This window comes from Peromyscus eremicus, chromosome 1 (genome assembly GCF_949786415.1).
Source record: "Peromyscus eremicus chromosome 1, PerEre_H2_v1, whole genome shotgun sequence".
Lineage (NCBI taxonomy): Eukaryota > Metazoa > Chordata > Mammalia > Rodentia > Cricetidae > Peromyscus > Peromyscus eremicus.
In genome coordinates, this window is record NC_081416.1 from 138,999,031 (window position 1) to 139,017,808 (window position 18,778).

Below are 18,778 nucleotides of genomic sequence, written 5' to 3' on the forward strand. Positions count from 1 at the left end.
TTTTCTTTCTGTGCCCTGGAAGTCCCGGTATATAAAAGGGAGGGTCCAATCTAAACTGTGTAAAGCTATTACTTAACATCCACCTCTCCTAGGCAGTGTCTCCTTGTGGAATTTACCTTAAGTCAGGAGACTTGTATGTGGGTGGTTATCACTGTTAGTCCTCGGAAATTGGGTGACCACCTGGGCGGTGTCTCCTTGTGGAATTTACCTTAAGTCGGTAGACTCACCTGTGGTTGGTTATCACTGTTAGTCCTCGGAAGTTGGGTGACCACCTGGGTGGTGTCTCCTTTAGTCCTTGAAAATGGCTAGGGGAGATATCTGATTCCAGAGAAAGCCTTTCCTGGGTCTGTTCTCCAAATGCCTGGAATGTGTATGTCTAGAGAGTGATCAGTGCACATTGTTAGCCCTTCTTAGGGAAAAAATCAATTGGGAAAACTATGAAGGCACACATGATTTTTATAACAGAATACAGCTGATATATAACAAGCCAAGTAACACCAAAAACTCCTTAGGATTTGGCTTCCTCTGGAGGAATTCCCTGATTCCTCCAAGTAGTGACTTTGCCATAACCAGCTGAGTTCTTATGATATATTCCTGCGGCCTGCAGCAGTTCCCCTTTTTTCATTTAGTTAAAAAATTTTTTTCTTGGAAGAGAAGGAGAGAGTAAAGTAACAATGATCACAACAAAACATACCAAAAAAACCCACAAAATGGCTCTGACAAATTCCCGGGACAAAATACAAGGTGGCACTTCCTCCCATTGTGGGGGAAGATACCCAAAGATGCTCCTAAACCAAATCATCACCTCTGAGGTGGCTTTAGGGCTCTGGGACGTCTCCCTTCGCCGCCAGGTTCACTGTCCGGACACGTCTGCCCCAGTGAGAGCCTGCAAAGTACAAATCGATTGACCGGTACAAAACAAAAGTAACATGACAGAGACACAGACAGGACAGAGAGCGCTCTTACCGGTAGATGTCAATAAACCTCTGGACCCTTGGGTGTCAGGCAGGGGGAGCTTGAGAGAAAATCCTCTGCAAGGGCTAGTAAATGTGAAACACGCCTATCTCCCTCTGCTTCCTTTAGAACATCTCTAATCACACCATAAAAACTAAAAAAGGCATTGGGGACATTTTCCCTGTCTCTGAGTAATTTGTTAATATCTTTTCCAACCTTGTTCCAAGTCAGAGGGTGATTTCCTGGTCCATTAATCACTAACCAGGGACATTTCTCCTCCACATATTAGAAGAATTTTATCAAATCCTTTTTCTTAACTCTTATTCCTCTCTCCCTAAGATTACCTTTTCATCTCCTTTAGAAAAACAGCCTCTTTAGATAAATTTTTGCCCATGATCGATGGGACGACATACTTACCTCAAGACTCTCCCACGTTGCACGAGTGATGCGGTCCGGGCGTCTCTACCCTGATCCTCTCCGGGGCCCCTTCCGTTATCCGTCGTCCGGCAGGTCACCGTTCCTCGAGCCCCACGTTCGGGCGCCACTTGCCCGGTCCCGCGGGCCAGGTTATTTGATGAGACCCGAGGAGGCACCTCCTGAAAGATCAATGGGGGCGAGAGAGAAAGGAGACCAGGCGCATAAAGGAAGACAGAGACATTCTGAGTTGCGTCGAGGTCTCCTTTATTGACTGGGTGTTGAGGCTTATAAACAGGGCTTCAGGCAGGGTGGGGGAACAGGGAAAGCATGGAGAGAAGAATGGAAAATTCCTAAGGGAGGGTGAGGTCACTTTGGTCCCAGGCCCCTGCAGCTGGCTGATTAGCAGGTACTCCAGGAAGTTGTACAGCCCGAGGTTAGGCCAGGAACTTCCTGCTTTTGTAAGGTTTGATAAAGTAAGGACACCACTGTCCAGAATCGGTCCCCAACAAGCATGAAGAGTTTTCTGGTTAGTTCTAGGTCAATTTCTCTGTATCCTGCAAACAAAATGTGCTGTGTCTTGAACAATAGGTTCTTACCATCAAGTTCTAATGGGTAGCCAAGAATAATGGTAACCTCACATAGCACTTTTTTGTTCTATTTCTATGCATTATTCTATAAATTTCATGATTTTATTTTCTTTGTAGCTGATATATTCTATTGTGTATATATACCTGTTTTAGGGTTTCTACTGCTATTATGAAACACAATGTACTTGGCAGCTCTTATAAGGAAAAGCATTTAATTCAGACTGGCTTATAGGTCAGAGATTTAGTCCATTATCATGCTAGAAAGCATGGCAACACACATTCAGATAGGTGCTGAAAAGCTAACTGGGAGTTCTACATCCAGATCTGTGGGAGCCCGTTCTCGGGTTCCTCGTGGCTTTACCCAGCAGGTCCACATAGAGGATGATTAGACCACGGGCCTAAGTGCAGGTGTCTGAGATGGTCTGCACTTGCCTGTGCTGGGGGAGGAGGTCTTTTGCTCCACCCCTTGGCGTCTCTATAAAAACCCTGGGGCAGAGATAGTCGGGCCCGTTGGAATACGTTCCAGGCCCTCTCGAGGCTATCCTTTATTTTCTATCTGTTTATCTCCGCGATATTCTCCGCAATAAATCCTTCTATCTAATATTTCCTGCTGCTCGCACTCAAGAAAACTCTGGGGAACTGTGGGGGTGGTTGGGTAAACGCCCCACACAGATCAGCAGGCAGCAGGAAGTAAAAATGACACTGAGCCTGGCTTGATCCTCTGACAAATCAAACCACACACAGGGACACACTCCTTCCATAAGCAACAAGGCCTCACCTACTCCAAGGCCATGCCTCCTAATAGTGCCACTCCCTATGAGCCTATGTGGGCCATTTTCATTCACAGCACCACATTATACTCCCTGATCCCTATAGGCTTCATAACCTTATCATAATTCAAAAATGTGTTCAGTCCAACTCAGAAGTCCCCATAGTCATTCCAGCAAGAGTAATGTACAGCTTTAATCCTAGCATTTGGGAAGCAGAGGCAGATAGATCCCCATGTTTGAGGCCATCCTGGGTTGCAGGGTGAGTTTCAGGATAGCCAGAGCTATACAGAGAAATCCTGTCTCAAAAAGCAAACAAACAAAAAAGTCCCCATAGTCTATCAAAGTCTCAACAATGTCTAAAAGCTCAGTTTCTTTTGAGACTCGTTGCACTCTTTTAACTATAAGTTGCTCTAAAATCAAAACTGATAAGCAGATTGCACACTTCCCACATACAAGGCCACAGGATATATATTACTGTTCAAAAAAAGGAGGAAAGGGAGAATTGTGAAAAAATACCGGACCAAAACAAGAATGAAAACCAGCTAGGAAACTCTAAACTCCATATCTCCATGTCTGATGTCAAAGTGCCCTTCAGATCTTCAACTCCTTTCAGTTTTGTTGGGCTGGTCCTCTCTTGGGGTGGTTCCATTCCCTGTCTGCCATTCTCCTTAGCAGTTATCCCACGACTCTGGCATCTCCAACATTTTGAGGTCTTAAGGCAATCCAGGCTTCACTATCACAGCTTCACACAACAGCCACTCTAGGCCTCCATGCAGGGACACCCCAGACACACACCTGGCATTAGTAGTTTTCCTTAGCCATGAAGGGAGATTCCATAACTACTTTCTTTTGCCCTTGTTTCTAAAGCTGCCAAGTTTTACTGCTTGCTGGGTCTGGAACATAGCCCCCTAATTCAATTATATCTTCACCATATTTCTGTTTTTGATGATTTCCTTTACTATCTAAGCTTGCCTGTGTTGGAATTTGTTCTGTAGACCACGCTGGCATTGAACTCAGAGATCCACTAGCTTCTTTCTCTTAGTGCTGGGATTGAAGGGGTGTACTACCATGCCTGGACCTAAACTCTTAGTTCCTTTTCACTGGTTCAAACCTTAACTGAGTGTAGCTGAAGTTTTCCTGTGTCCACCCGGCTTCTGCAGCCACTCAGACCCAAGTAAACACACAGAGACTTATATTACTTATAAACTGTATGGCCGTGGAAGGCTTCTTGCTATCTAGTTTTTATATCTTAATTTTAACCCATTTTTATTAATCTATACATGGCCACGTGGCTGTGGCTAAACAGTACCTTTACATCTTGCTGCCTCTGTGTCTGGCTGGTGACTCCTGACCCAGCCTTCTTGTTCCCAGAATTCTTCTCTCTCTTTGTCCCGCCTACACTTCCTGCCTGGCTACTGGCCAATCAGCACTTTATTTATTAAGCAATCAGAAAAAAACTTTCACAGCATACAGAGCTCTAGCCACAGCACTTCCATTTTTTTTCTTTTTTTTTAAAGGAAGGTTTAAGCTTTAACATAGTAAAATTACATATAACAAAACAATTATCAAGCAAGAATTACAGTTACAACATCTAGTCTAGTTATAAGATCTAGTCTATTTGTATTTGGCAAAATTAAAGAAGATATCCTATCTTTCCTATACAGGTTGATTATAAATGTGATCTCTTTCTAAAGAACAAAAGGGGATAGTGTAAATATGATAGGTTGAAAGGGTGGATTAATAAACCTACTTTTAAAGATCAACATCTTGTTTAGAAATATTTTACATTGCTATGGATTTTAGTTTATTGATACAAGTTTAAACTTAATTTTGTTATACTGTATATATATTTCTATTCTTGTTTGGGGTATTATGTTTATGTAACTCATTTAGATTGTAATGGATAATTAAGAAATACAGATTGATAATTGGTCTTATAGAATAGTCAAATTTATACTCATGTTGAGTTTTCTAGGTATACATAGATACAATTCAATTACATAGGTAATCTTCAAACACTTGAAAGACCTACAGAATATGGCTTTTAAAATGTTTTAAAAATTTAGACTTAGCTGGGTGGTGGTGGTGGCGGCGGCGCATGCCTTTAATCCCAGCACTCCGGAGGTAGAGCCAGGCGGATCTCTGTGAGTTTGAGGCCAGCCGGGGCTACCAAGTGAGTTCCAGGAAAGGCATAAAGCTACACAGAGAAACCCTGTCTCAAAAACAAATTAGACTTTCTGGACAGTGAGACATCTGATCCTGGCAGCACTGATTTATTTCAGAGAGGAGAATGGGCATTGAAGACACTCTATATGGAGTTTATATTCTTCTTGACAAAAATAGGCATTTGGGCAAGAAACTGTACTTGCCTGGACTGCTTGACACAATGTTGTATTGACTGGACATGCAGGACCCATAGGAAGGTGACCACTGAACTTTGCTTGGCAAAATGGTCCTTCAGGTTCCTGCTTTGCAGAGGAAACTGCTAGACATTCTACAGGACACAGAGAGAAGTGCCTGAGATACTCTAGGCCTATAGTCAATTTGAATGCACCAACAGTACTGAGAAACATTAGGTCACTGTCCAGGCTGCCAGCTGTCTCTGTCTACTCTCTCAAAACTCCTGAAAGTTGCTTGCATCCTTCTCCAATTTCATGGGTATTATTATATTCCTTCTCAGGTCTTTGATGGGATGGAAGACTTGACAGTTCCAGTTACAATCTTCTGTCTTAGCTAGAACATATTAAGTATTAGATTCAGGTTCTTCAGGATAGGAATGATCTTTGGAATGATCTCTGTAACATGCCATTTACCTATGTTCCAGACTTCTCTGGATTTTAGTATGTGTCTCTTGTTTGTTATTGTTCGTGTTGGTGGTAGTTTGATCTTGTCTAGGTCATTATCCCTTATTCCTCTTGGACAATATGTGATAATCAATCCTAATGTATATAGTTTTGTATTAGGTTAGAACTTTCTGATTTAGACAAAAGGGAGAGATGTACTGGGCAGCTGTTCCAGCTTTGACATGGAAGTACTACCCCCTTTGAGGCTTTTTTTAACTATCACACCTATAAGGTGGAGCCGAGACAGGGGCCCTTAAGACCTGAAATCTGGATGTGCTGGCTCTCTTGGTTCCTGGATTCTGGACACTGGAGGTAGACCAAGCAGAGTTCTCCAGAGAACACTGCTGGACAGCACTACACCTTTCCCAGACTCAGTAAACTAACCCTTTACTTGTAAGTTACCCCACAAAATCAACCTCCCTTTTAACTATGTAGAGTTGCCTTGAAACTTCCACCAATAGCTGAGGGGGGAGTAGTCTTGCCCTGAGGTTACCACTCCCTTTATTCTATTTAGCATCAGGTTTTACTTTAAATGACTTCCTGGTGCTTCCTCAAACTGTATATTTTGTAGATTTTCTTACTCAGCTTGCTTCTTTTCATTATAGATCTTTGTAACAGTAGTCAAAACTAACCAAGTAGCACAATCAATGCTAGGTAGTTTTGAAATGTCCTCTGACAAAGCTGTTCATCCAAACTCTTCAATTTAACCTTACACAGATTTTTTTTTTGATAAGGCCAGAAAGTATCTACATTCTTCACCAAAATACCACAAGAATAGACTCTAGGCCATATATTAATATTCTCCTCTGAGACATCAGGATCTGGGACCTCACTGTTGAAATCACCCTCAGCACCATGGTCTTTCATGCTTCTATTAGTATGGCCCATTAAACTTCACTTACAGCATTTGACTTCTTTTCTAACTCAAAGAGCCAAGTCTACATTCTTCAAAGGGAAAAAAAGAAAAAAAAACATGCTCTGGCCTATCACAGCAGTACCCCAGTCCCTGGTACCAACTTCTGTCTTAGTTAGGGTTTTATTGCTGTGAATAAGTGCCATGACCCAAGCAATTATTATACAGGAAAACATTTAATTGGGGCTGACTTATAGTTCAGAGGTGTACTCATTTATCTTCATGGTAATAAGCATGGCTACACACAGGCAGACACAGTGCTGGAATGGGAGCTGAGAGTTCTATATCTGGATCAGCAGGCAGCAGGAAGAGGAAGGGCCACTAGGCCTGGCTTGAGCATCTGAAACCTCAAAGCCTACCCTCAGAGACACACTTTTTTACTACACTACACCTATTCGAAGAAGGTCATACTTCTTAATAATGAAACTCCCTGTGAGTCTGTAGGTGCCTTTTTTAATCGGACCACCACAATACCATATACATGGTTTTAAATAAATAATTCAAATATCATTATTGTGTTAATTATTTTGTATATATGTGTGCAGATGTGTCTGATTGTGCACGTACGTGATCTGTGTGTGCCTTTGCAGGCACTGAGTAACCATGTAAAGTCATAGGACAATATTTGGTTTGTTCTCTCTTTCTCCTAGGTATTCTCAAGAATGCCCATTAACCCTATTTAGCCATCATTCTAGAAAGAGAGAAAGAAGGAGAGAAAGACAGAGAGAGATAAAAACAGAGAGACCTAGACCAAGTGGAATATCTTATTTTATATACAAATTATGCATATTTGTTGAGCACACTGTCATGTAGTATATTTGTGCAATGGATTGCTATCTTAGCAGTGTTGTTATTATATCTTCTGAATCAGTCATCACTCTGTTTTGATTAACTTCAGTGTTCTCCCCAATTATGGTGGCTGGTGTAGGAATCTGAAATCTATCTCTTTAAATACAAGTAGAGAGCAGAGACTGTAGAGGACAAGCAGTAAGCAGGGAGAGAAAACGGGAACCCACACAAGTCTTTTAATGGCAAAGCTCACTCCTTGTCATATACTTTCTCCAGCAAGGCTGGACTACCCAGACCTCACTAAACAGAGCCAGCAGCTGGGATTCGGGTGTTCAAATACCAGAATCTCTGGGGAAATTTTCTCATTCAAACCATTACAGCTGCTCTCATGTTTACCAAGCCATTTCCACAGTTCTCATATGCTCCAGGACAGTACCATGACCCTTGCTGCTCCATTAATCAAAATGAGTGCTAAAAGTCCTAGGGCTGGACAAATAACATCTGGCCCCAGTTTGTCTTGTTGCAGGACAGAAATATACACTGCATACTTGGGTTGAGACAAACTGAATAGGACAAACTTAATCTTTAAAAAAAACATTTTAAAGGGTCTCACTATATAGTCCTTGCTGACCAGGAACTCACTATGTAGAGTAAGCTAAACAGGTACTTTGTCTGCTTGGGACAGTCCATGATGCCCCATTGGTAGCTTTGGCAAGTTATGGGCCCAGTTTCCATGTTAGCCTAAAGCCTTTAAACATAATCACAGATAACTTAATAATTTTTGTTCCTCCTCCATTGTTTTGTAATCTCTAATATTCATAGTGACATCCATTGCCACCTTCATATGCTTAGTTTCTGAGGTAATAACTGACCTTTTTGTTTGTGCTCCACTACCTGATGCTCATGGGCTCCCCATACTGCAATAACCAAGTGCATCCCATGGCTCTTATGAGGGAGAGACTCATTTGCCATGGATTATGAAACTTGTGTCTCAAAGAGGGATGGTTAATGTATCACTTAGTTCCCTCATTTCCACAGCACTCTGACCATATCCATACTGCATCACCTGACAGGCTTTAGGGAACCCTTCCATTCCATTTCTAGATGTCTAGAATTCCTCTCCTTTAAAGCATGGTAGTAAACACCTTTAATCCCATCACTTCAAAGGCAGAGGCAGATGGATCTCAGAGTTAAAGTTCAGCCTGTTCTACATAGAAAATTCCAGACCAACCTGACCTATATAGTAACTCTTGTCTCAAAAGAGCAACAACCAAAGCAGCAGCAGCAGCAGCAAAAACAAATCTTCCCCTACAAAAGCAATTCTGATGCAGAATTTTCACTAATTATTTTAGTTTCCTATAGTGGGCCACTATTTAGGCCCCTGGGTTTATAATAAATAAATAATACATTTTCCATATATGTATACACAGAGTTGAATCTGAACAGAACATTTTACCATTTCTAACTCACTTTCCCCTTCACTGATTCATTGTATCATGTAAAAGGAAAGGAAAAGTAGGATATTCAGAAAAAATGAAGTCTAATAATGTCCAAAAAAGTAACAACAGATGCTACATTGGAGAAAACCAGTTTCCTTTGCAAGTGGATGTAGATGCAGATATTCTTGGTGAGGTGTGGAAGACACTTTGCACTTCCCCTTCTAAGCACTGGGACTTCATGAGGCTTGGACCTGTGCAGGCCTATGGATACATTAACCACAATTCAGGTTATGCCTCTTGCTCAGGAATGGGTGGTCAACACCAAAGACAACCACTGGTTTTTTTGTAGACATTTTGTCTCATACTGTTTGTTTGGACATTTTTTGAATTACTGGTATTTCCTTGTCTATTTTGATTACAATATTGTGTTTTTTATTGTGTTATGTTTCTTGTGCCTTTTTTCATTGTCCTTTTATTATGTTTGTCTGTTTGAGAGAGAGAGAGAGAGAGAGAGAGAGAGAGAGAGAGAGAGAGAGAGAAGAGAGAAGAAATGGCACACTGTAGGTGAAGTGAGGAGGATCTGGGATGAATTGGGAAACAAGAATGTGTGATCAGAATATACTGTAAGGAAACAATTTTTTCAACAAAAAAAGAGCAGAGCAGTGGCTGAGTGGTTAAGAGCAGTGCCTTGTCTTCCAGAGAACTAGGGTCACTTTACAGCAACCACATGCAAGCTCACAACTATCTCTAATTCAAGTCATGACATCTCACATCTCCTAAAGCCTCTAAGGGCATCAGGCATATACCTCATGTGACAGCAAACACACATGAAATAACAAAATAAACTTTAATGAGAGAGAGACCCAGAAAATGTTATCTAGAAAGAAATTCCTTTTGATCTAATGTGAAGATGCTGAGTCAGGCTAACAAATTATCCTCTAGGAAGGAGACAATTGAACTCTAAGCTCAGGATCCTTAAATCCCAAACAACAGATAGAGAAAAGCAAGCCCTGAATTTGAAAGAGAACAGGAGGTACATGGGAGGTCTTGGAAGGAGGAAATGTAAAATGATGCAGTTCATTATAATCTCAATAAAGAAAAAAAGGGGGGGAATAAGTAAATACCTCACTATACTTTGGAAACCTTTGGTCACTATAACCACAGCGACACCTAGCATCCAACAAAACTGTGGCTGACATTGCATGAGAGTGTTGATAAGATTCAAAACTAGCTTAGTAAGTTTGAAATAGGATGGAGTTCATGAAAAACTACAACAGGATTCTTTTCAATATTTATATCAAAGCAAAAACATAATGCAGAATTGCTGGAGGAGAAGTTCAGTTCATGATTCTCTGTAAAGAAACAGGAAAAGAGTCTCAAGTCTGCTTTTACAGTCAGGTTGAATTTATTGAGGTGTTGAAGAGATATGTGAATATAGAGGGGCCCCCAAACAGCTTGACCACACAGCTGCCATGACAGCCTTAGAGGCCCAGACACAGCTTCTATAACAGGTTTACTGGCGGGCAACAGCGAGGCCCAGGAAAAGCCATAAGCTGACCCCACCCAGGGAAGACCTCCATCTAAGTCAAAATACCTGACATTCCAAGTATTCCAACCATTAGATAAGGTGGCCAGATGTCCCTGAGTTTAACACACACCTATTTCTGTTTTACAGATACCCCTAGACAAATGTCAGCCAATCGGGGTCCTGAACCCTGGAAATGCCCTCACCCCAACCTCTGCTATAATAAAAACTCAGCCGGGCAGTGGTGGCGCACGCCTTTAATCCCAGCACTCGGGAGGCAGAGCCAGGCGGATCTCTGTGAGTTCGAGGCCAGCCTGGGCTACCAAGTGAGTTCCAGGAAAGGCCCAAAGCTACACAGAGAAACCCTGTCTCGAAAAAAAAACAAAACGAAACAAAAAACAAAACAAAACAAACAAACAAAAAAAACCTTTATCCTGCCTGAGCTCAGGGCTCTTTGCTCTCACAGCTGCATTGGACAGACAGACAGACCAGGCTCTTAGTTTGAAAATAAAGGCTCTTTGCTTTTACATATGGGATTCGGTCTCCTTGGTGGTCTTATGGGGTCCTGGAGATCTGTGCATAACAGTGAATTCTATTAAGCTGAATCATTTCACATACATACATGGATATACAAGCATATGGACAAACACACAGTTCATGTTTGACTGCAAAACTGGTTTAACTGACATGTATGACATTTATCGTTTACTACTTGTTAGGGTTTATGTTTCCTGTATAAGCAGTTTTTCTCTTTGGTAACACTTTATCTTGTGAGTTAAATGAAATAATCTTTTAAGCTTAAACGCTTATAAGAGGGACTATCCTTTTAGAAAAATTGTTTTACAGATTGATAATCTTAGCTACATTCACCTCCCCTTCTTCTGACACTCCAGAAGCTACCCGTTTCAGAGCTCACTTCTTAAAAAAAAAAAATGATAGCCCAAAAAAAATTGGATTTGAATTTTCAACTTTGCAGTTTCACAGTAAACCAGGTTTGTAGAATATTAAACACAGGTTTTTTTTTCTTTTCAGAGCACTTCAGTATGTTGGATTATAATAATGTTGTTTCCCAACAATATTGTCTCCTTTTGTACCCCACTATGGTCTGGAACTCAGCACCTCAGCTTCAGCTCTAAGTAGTTTTTTCATGGTTTGCATTTCCTAGGTGTGCTGCCATGCCTGCTGCTTCTGCTGACTTATAATATCACACTGCGTGTTTGTTTACAAAAAATTATTTACATGATACTCAGCACATCTGGTAAATGTTGACTTATTTAATAAAGTAGAAATAGTTTGTTCTTCCAAATTCCCCAAAGCTTTTTACAAATAGTCAATTGAGGTATTTTCCATAACTTTGTTTCTTGACCTTAAACATGTCTGTGTAACTTTGTCATGAGTCCTCCCAAAATCTTTTCCTTTTATTATTATGTTTGATTATGTTGGAATTTCTTTAAACTGATAAACAATAACAAAAAATGTACATTACTATTAAGTAATGACAATGAGAAATTTTAGGAGGATAGAAAACAATGAAAGAAACTCTGAATTCAGCATGGAACGTGGGAATTTCAGCCAAGAACTCACAGAAATCAATATTATAAGAAGATGGGAATTCTAGCTAAACTGACTTAGGATTCTTGTGGAAGCCTCCTAAATATTAAAGCCAAGCTTTCATGTTACTAGAGTATTTAGGTTAAAACCCTATCTTTGGCAGCCCCTACGATCTAGGCTAGGCCACCAGACAAAAAATTCTCAGTTAAGAGACAAGTAACATTTAAAACAGGGAAAGATTTGTTCAGTTTTGTCACATGGGAAGAAGAACAAATAAGAGAATTTAGCTACCCTTCAATCCTGTCTTCAGGGTCCTGACATGAGGTTTAGTTTTAAACAGAGTGGAAGAAGTACACAGAATTCAGAAGTTTTGATCAAGGTGTGTTCTCGTCATCACTGAGCCATCATCTTCTGGTCCAGGTCTGTCCTGCAAGGCATTCCAATAAGATGTCTGAACTGTGAAATTTATTATTGGGAAACAAGTTTTCCCTCCAGCTGGCAGCAGGGCTGCATTGTTTCTCTTACCCCAGCAGAGGATTCTTAGGGAGGTTTAACTTATTTAAAATTAAATAATTTTAAATCAGATAGTCATGTATATTTTTAGGCTCTCTATTCTTCTAATAATGTGAAGCAATATATGACCCAAATCCAGGCATAGGGAGTAAGCAGAGGGACCTGATAGTTGAACTGGGGATGGAGGAGGATGAGGAAATAACAAGGATGGGGATTCCTGATATTTACTCACAGAGCACTTATTAATAGTATATTTTCATAAAGAAATATGTGTGTCAGCCTAGAAGACTGTTCAAGAAACAGATGAAACATACTTTGTCAGTACATTTTTCAAATACAGTGTAAAGGGATGTAATAACATCAGAGTTCGTGGCACTATTTCATGTCAGTTATAATTCTGAAATATAAAGTATGTGTTTTGTTTTATGAATTAAACATATTCACATTTTTTTTTGAGAAAGGATTTCTCTGTGTTGTTTTGATGCCTGTCCTGGATCTTGCTCTGTAGACCAGGCTGGCACCAAACTCACAAAGATCCACCTAGCTCTGCATCCAGAATGCTGGGATTAAAGGTGTGTGCCACCACCGCCTGGCCATATTCACAATTTTTAGGTCAACAGTTTCTGTTGGGGTGTAAACACAATACTCCTTGCCTACAGGAGCCCAATTTTTCACCTTCCTACTTGGATAAACAGTATTTTACCTATTCTCTTTGTTTACTAATGACCAATGGAACAAGACCTATCCACCTCATGAAGTTTTGTTTCCTAATAAAACTCTATTGAAACACAGCCTCAACCATCCATTCATCTACTGTCTAAAGCTGCCTTTATGCTACATTGGCACAGTCCAATCAATTGTGGCCAGAATGTAGGACCTCCAACAAAGTCAGAATTAAATGTTCTCTGGCCTTCATACTATGCATTGTGCAATCTTGGGATAAAGCTTTAGTATGCTGTCTAGAATACCATCAACCTTTGCAAAGAGGTATGGAACATTTGTGTATATAAACAGTTTTACTGGTTTCTTAGCAAAGATTACTCTTTCCACAACTTCCCAGTATTCTGTATGCTTTTGGCTTCCCTTTGTGTTCATATAGCAAAGATGATGTTTATATCAAGAGTGATTGGACAGAGGATAGACAGACAAAAAGAAAAGATTAAAAAAAACACAATGATAAGTGGGAATAAAAGTTGCAGTATAAAATATGTGTCTCCTGGGGTACAGAGCAGACTTGGGTTATACCACAAATAGTAACAATAAAAAGTGAGGAGAATTGGCCCAGTGTGCAGGAGCTCCAAGTACTCCAAGTGGTGAAAGGTTCCTACTTGTGTGTTGATGACTTTTCCATTTCTATTGTTACAAGAGTCACTGTTCCGCCGGGCGGTGGGGGCGCACGCCTTTAATCCCAGCACTCGGGAGGCAGAGGCAGGTGGATCTCTGTGAGTTCGAGGCCAGCCTGAACTACCAAGTGAGTTCCAGGAAAGGCGCAAAGCTACACAGAGAAACCCTGTCTTGAAAAACAAAACAAAACAAAAAAAAGAGTCACTGTTCCCATGGCAACTGGGTTGCCAGAGGGTTGTGACTTGAAAGACTGGAGAAGATAAAGGAAAGAGAGGAGAGGGGAAATATACACTGAGCTCTTCTTTCAGACCTCAGACTAGAACTGCAGGACTTCCTGTGGTGCCCTCTCTGCACTTTATTGGGTTACTAGCATTTTACAAGAAAAGAAAACTAATGACTAGTTCAGTAATACTTAAAAACACAGCATTCTTATTTGCTTTCATTTCTACTTCTTTTTGAGTCTGCAAATACCCCATGTATTTGATCCATGTTATATAACAATATGGAACAATAGAACAATATGTTCTAATTTTTCTACAAATTGAGACTTGGTGACTGCTTGATTGCTTTCAATTTCAGAAAAGAAAAAGAAAAGAGCTGAGTAATTTGACTCAAAAAATGCACATTTTTATTCTTAAACTATAAATTCAACCTGAGAAGCATTTCAGTAATTTACATCTTTCACTTATTTTAGTGTACTCCTATTAGTATTTTGAATAAAAGTTTAACTATAATGTTGCAGTTTGCTACTTATTTCTCTGAACAATGCTGCTTTTAATCTGAAATACTTTACAGTTGTTAAGCAATATATTCTAGTTCACTATTTCTAATAAATTCAATGTAGCACCTCTAGTAGATGTCAAGATAGAGAACTGGCTTCTGGCCTCTGTGATTATATATATATTTGGTTTTTCATTATATTTTCTTTTTTTTTTTCCAGAGCTGAATGACCAAACCCAGGGCCTTACCCTTGCTAGGCAAGCCTCTACCACTGAGCCAAATCCTTAGCCCCATTTTTTTTTTGTTTTTTTGAGACTGCATTTACTCTGTAGCTTTGTGCCTGGTCCCGCGGGCCAGGTTATTTGATGAGACCCGAGGAGGTACCTCCTGAAAGATCAATGGGGGCGAGAGAGAAAGGAGACCAGGCGCATAAAGGAAGACAGAGTCAGTCTGAGTTGCGTCAAGGTCTCGTTTATTGCCTGGGTGTTGAGGCTTATAAGCAGGGCTTCAGGCAGAGAGGGGGAACAGGGGAAGCACGGAGAGAAGGATGGAAAATTCCTAAGGGAGGGTGAGGTCACTTTGGTCCCAGGCCCCTGCAGCTGGCTGATTAGTACGTACTCCAGGAAGTTGTACAGCCCGCGGGTTAGGCCAGGAACTTCCTGCTTTTGTAAGGCTTGATAAAGTAAGGACACAGCTGTCCGGAGTCGGTCCCCAACAGCTTTGGAGACTGTCCTGGAACTCACTCAGTAGATCTGCCTGGCTCAGTCTCCTGAGGGGAAATAGCATGTGGCTGGTTGTAGCTAATGCCCAAGGAAGACCTGAACTCCAATGGAAGATTTTGTTAACTTATGCTTATGCAGTTTACATATGCTGCCATCTTTAAATCTCTTTTAGGTCCTGACCCAAGTTACATTTCAAACAATTCAAACAGAAACAAGACACTGCCATTCTGGCTAATTGGGAAAATGGGAGATTAATACAGTAAAGATATTGCTACAATTATTTTTTTATTTTATTTTATTTACCTATTTTTATTTATTCTACATATCAACCACAGTTTCCCCACACTCCGCTCCTCCTATTCCCTACCCCAACATCTTTTCTACTTCCCATCCACATCCACTCCTTAGAAAATGTAAGGCCTCCCAAGGGAGTCAACAAAGCTTGGCATATCAAGTTGAGGCAGGACCAAGCTCCTCCCTACTATGTCAAGGCTGAGCAAGATATCCCACCATAGGCAATAGGTTCCAAAAGTCAGCTCATGTGCCAGGAACAGATCCTGTACCCACTGCTAGGTGACCCACAAACAGAACAAGCTACACAACTGTCACCCACTTGCAGAGGACCTTGTTCAGTCCCATGCAGGCTCCCTAGTTGTAGGTCTAGAGCCTATGAGCTCCCATGATCTTGGGTCAGTTGTCTCTGTGTGTTTCCCATCATGATCTTGACCACCCCCCTTGCTTATAGAATCCCTCCTCTCTCTCTTCACCTGGACTCCTGGAGCTCGGCCCAGTACCTGGTCTTGGACATCCACATCTGCTTCCATCAGTCACTGGATGAAGGTTCTATGATAACAATTAGGGTAGTCTCCAATCTGACCACAGGAGAAGGCCAGTTCAGGCATCCTCTCCACCACTGCCAGAAGCCCTAGCTTGGGTCATTGTTGTGGACCTCCTGGAGCCTCCCTGATACCAGGTCTTTCCCCAATCCCATATTGGCTCTTGAGTTGGAGGCCAGCCTGGGCTACAGAGTGTTTTCCAGGAAGGACTTCAAAAACTACACAATGAAACCCTATTTCAAAAACAAACAAACAAAAAACAGATTTCTCCCTAGTTACTTCCCCTCTCTGCCCCTCCCCTAACTAGACCATCCTAATCCCTCATATTCCCACCTCCCGACCTCTGCCCTATACACCTCCCTCTCCACCATTCCATTGTGTATATATCCAATACACCATACACAATCCATTGTGCATATTCTCCACATTTTATTGTACAATGTGGTTTTTGATCATTTTAAGCATGTATGTGATATATTCTGGACATGTTATTCCCTTCTTATCCTCCACCACAGTCACCACCCTTCTCAAAATACCCACTTCACTTTCATGTCTTTATGTTTTGTTTTCATTTGTGACCCACATGGAGTATCCTGGGACACTCATGTACATCATGTTGTCTTTAATGATTGCTTTGCTGATGGACATTTATATTGATTCTAGAAATGAGTCATTATGAATAGTCTTACAAGAAACAGCGATGTGAAAGTTTCATTGTGACGGATTGACCTGGGGTGTTTTGAGTAAATATGCAGGAGTAGTGTAGCTTGGTCACATATTAGAATGTTTTTAATTTGGGGGAACCATGATGCAGATTTCAATAAAGGCTGGACTATTTTACATTTCCATTAAAAATGTTTAAGCTTCGGCCTTACAACTGCATCAGCATTTGCAATTACCTGTTTTCTTAAAGATTTCCATTCTGACAAGGGTGAGATGAAATCTCAATGTAGTTTTAATTTTAATTTTCCTCAAGGGCTATTTTGATTGAACATTTTTCTCATGCATATAGACTATTCTTTTTCTTTCTTTCTTTCTTTTTTTTTGTTTGTATGTTGTTTTGGTTTTTTTTGTTTTTCGAGACAGGGTTTCTCTGTGTTGCTTTGTGCCTTTCCTGGATCTCGCTCTGTAGACCAGGCTGGCATTGAATTCACATAGATCCACCTGCCTCTGCCTCCTGAGTGCTGGGATTAAAGGCATGTCCCAGTCGCTAAAATCTGAATCATTGCCTTAGAACTGAAGAAGGCAAAAGTTGATGAATTCCCACTTTGGGGCCACATGGTATCAGATGATAATGAGCAAATCTCTGGGGGCTGCCAGTATTTGTGCCAACAAACACATGGGAAAGTGTGGTGGCAAGGATGGCTTTCATATTCCAGTGAGACTCCACACTTTCCATGTCATCCAAATCAACAAGATGTTGTCCTGTGCTGGGACTGACAAGCTGCAGACAGGTATGCGTGGTGCCTTTGGGAAGCCCCAGGTCACAGTGGCCAGAGTTCACCTGGCCAGGTCATCATGTCCATCTGCAGCAAGCTGCAGAATAAGGAAAATGTGAATGAGGCTCTTTGTAGACCCAAATTCAAGTTCCCTGGCTGCCAGCAGATCCATATCTCAAAGAAATGGGGCTTCACCAAATTTAATGCAGATGGATTTGAAGACAAGGTTGCTGAGAAGTGGCTCATTCCTGATGGCTGTGGGGTCAAATACATCCCCAGTCACGGTCCCTTGAACAAATGGCGAGCCCTGCACTCCTGAGGGATTCCACAGTGCTCTCTTGGACCCAACCAAATCATGTTCAGTAATAAATCCCACATCCAGTATGCTTGAAAAAAATTCTTTACATATTATAGATATTATTCTGTTATCAGATGTTTGCTTAGCAAAAATTTACACCCATTCTGTAGACTGTCTCTTTACTCAGTGGTTTTCTTTGCTGTGGAAAACCTTTGTAATTTCACCTAATCTCATTTGGAAATTCTTGGCATTATTAGTTGAGTTAAGGGAGGCTTCTTCAGATAGTCTTTGTCCTGCTCCAGAGTCATGAAGTACTTACTTTACTCTATTTTTCTTCTACAGTTGCTTTAACAGAGCTTTGGGTATTTCATTGCAACACTCTTTGATTCATTTGAAGTTGATTTTTTACAGAGACAGAGACAGTTTCAATTTCTTTTTTTTTTTTTTTTAACCGATACAGAGTTTCTCTGTATAGTTTTGTGCCTTTATCGGAACTCACTTTGTAGACCAGGCTGGCTTTGAACTCACAGGGATCTGCATGTCTTGGCCTCACAAGTGCTGGGATTAAAGGCGTGTGCCACCACTGCCCTGCCAGTTTCAACATGGTTGTCCTTGGGGTCTTTTCTTCAGTGTCTATTTTTGTCATCCCTCTCAATCAAGGCATTGAGGATAAAGGAATTATACTCAAGTCCTATATTCTGTTTTACTGGAATTTGGGTCTTTTGGTTTGGTTTGGTTTTTTGAGACAGGGCTTCTCTGTGCCACTCTGTCTATCCTGGAACTTGCTCTGTGGATCAGGCTGGCCTCAACTCAGGAATTTGAGGTCTCTGTCTCCTGAGGGCTGTTTCTGTTTTGCTGTCAGCATAATGCTGTTTATTTATTTATTTATTTTTAAATTTTACATACCTACCACATTTCCCCCTTCTCCTCTAAATGCTAGCCCCAACATCTCATCCTTTTTAATACGTCTGTAGTATAACTTGAGATCTAGTATGAGGACATTTATAGCACTCTTCTATGTGCTCAGGATTGCTCTGGTTGTCCAGGATCTTTTGTGCTCCTGTAGGAATTACAGGATTTATTTTCTACTTCTATGAAGAATGTCATTGAAATTTTGA

At 41.0% G+C, this 18,778-nt stretch overlaps 1 pseudogene; it reads left to right on the forward strand.

The window, feature by feature from the left end:
• The first annotated feature begins 8,806 nt into the window (after positions 1-8,806).
• Positions 8,807-17,681, forward strand: LOC131918454 (large ribosomal subunit protein uL16-like; annotated as a pseudogene).
• The last annotated feature ends 1,097 nt before the right edge of the window (positions 17,682-18,778 follow it).